Raw genomic sequence first — 2,020 nt, 5'->3', positions numbered from 1 at the left:
TCTGAAAAATTAAAATTTATACATATATTGTGTGTTTGCATATGTGTTGGGAGTCATTAAAGTGGAAAGGTGATCATGGGAAGGAAAGAAGAGATCTTAAGAGAGGGGAACAAAGTAGTTATGAGCTTGAGAATGGAGGGAGTATGTGAGAAAAAGAGGGGAACCAATGGGGGGATAGAGAGCATAGGAAGAGTCAGAGGCAGAAGTCAGCAAATGATTCAATGTATAATAACATGCAGGTGGTTACTTAAAGAAAAAGTTAATAAGAATTATATTCTGCTGTAAAAAAAAGCTTAAAGGGTCAAAGTAAGAATGGTGATATGTACATCAGCAAAGTAAACAAATAAAGTAGACAAATTTTAGCACCTATTATATTCATACTGATTTTTAATGGTGCATATTTAAAATTATCTGTATGGGATTTTTGAAAATTGAGAATAAATTATCATGCTTTCACAGTAAAAGAAGGGTGAGATGGATGAGAAAGGATACTAGAGGGGATGAAAATAATCAATGGATGTAAATGCATGTTCAGAATGTTGTAATACAACCCACTACAATATATACAATAACTATGCTACTAAAATAAATTTTCACTTAATGCTTTAGGCCTACTAAATTTTATTTATTTAATTTTAAGGGTTAATTCAGTGTTTATTATTTTATTTTATTTAAATAACATTTTTTCATTTATTGTACATAACGATCATAGTTTACCCTGCCTTCTCTCCTCCCTATCCTCCCTCTCCCCACAGAAAAAAGAAAAAAAAGGACTATTAAATTTATAAAGAAACTGTTACTACGACCCTCTTTTTCAATTCAAAGAATACTTTATCAGACATTTTTGTTATAGCACTATTTATGTAACATTTATTGCTCATTAGTTTTTCTAAAAAGTTTCAAGCAGTTTTCAGTGTTATTTAGTGCACATGAAAATCAACAAGGAAAGTAAAGAGAATGATCGACATATTCCAATAAGGTTCAGGACTGTATTTTTAAGATTTTATTTTCTTTAATTGTGTATTTCTTATTGTATGTGTGTGCACATGAATACAGGTACCCCGGAGGCCAGAGGCATCAGATCCCTCCATGGAGCTGGAGTTGTAGATAGACATTTTCTCACAATGTGCTGCAAGAGTTAAACTTTACTCGTAACTGGTGAGCCCGGTTTCCTGCCTTAGGTTCAGTATTTTAGAGGTAGGCTGCAAATTTTGTTTCGAGCGTTCTAGCAGCCGTCATACCAAAAGGTATCAAAAACTTTTTTTTTTTTGAAGGTTTAAAGTTCTGATAATGTGGCTTTATTGAACATAAAAATCAAGTATGGACGTAGAAGAAATGATTGTATAAGTCTTTCCAAACAAGCAGCCCTTAAAATTAAGGTTTGTTTAGTTACGTAGTGAAAAGCTTATAAAAATCTGATAGGCAATAAAATGTCTTATTAGTGTCACTGTCTCTTTAAGGGGCATACATTTTTGTTTAGTTTCATGAACATTCTGGAATCTGCCACACCACGTGACAAATGTTAACGCCATTTTGGGCGCCTCCGGACTTCCCCCCACTTAGTGTGGGGCATGGAGCGCGCTGAGGTAGCACGCACTGAGGGAGTTCCCGCTGAGGGCGGTCCTGCTGAGTCAGGGCGTCCCGATACTGCCCAAGAGCTTCCACCAGCCCCTTCCAAATCAGAGGAAATGGGGTCCCAGGAGCCCCGAGCTGCTGTGAGCCTTGTTCCTGAAAGCGCTGTGGCCACATCTGTCGGTGGTGGCCGTGGCAGAGGTCATCGAGGCCCAGAGGTTCGAGGCCTAGAGGCTGCTGGCGGCGTCTGCCGTGCCAGAGCCCGTGGAAACCGCCGCAGGACCGTTGCTGGGAGAACTATTGAAAAGTCCATGAGAGGTGGGTGGCTCTTGATCGTAGTTTTTAAAAAATGGGGGGGGGGTTGGGGTTGGGGGGGACTTGGGAGTCTCAAAGTTTCTCCTAGGTGTGACACCTGTCGCGGGAGGTAGCGGAAGCTGAGGGGCTTTTC

Source organism: Phodopus roborovskii, unplaced genomic scaffold, assembly GCF_943737965.1.
Source record: "Phodopus roborovskii unplaced genomic scaffold, PHOROB, whole genome shotgun sequence".
In the NCBI taxonomy this organism is placed as follows: domain Eukaryota; kingdom Metazoa; phylum Chordata; class Mammalia; order Rodentia; family Cricetidae; genus Phodopus; species Phodopus roborovskii.
The sequence above is the reverse complement of the archived record's forward strand: the minus strand, read 5'-3'. Positions refer to the sequence as shown.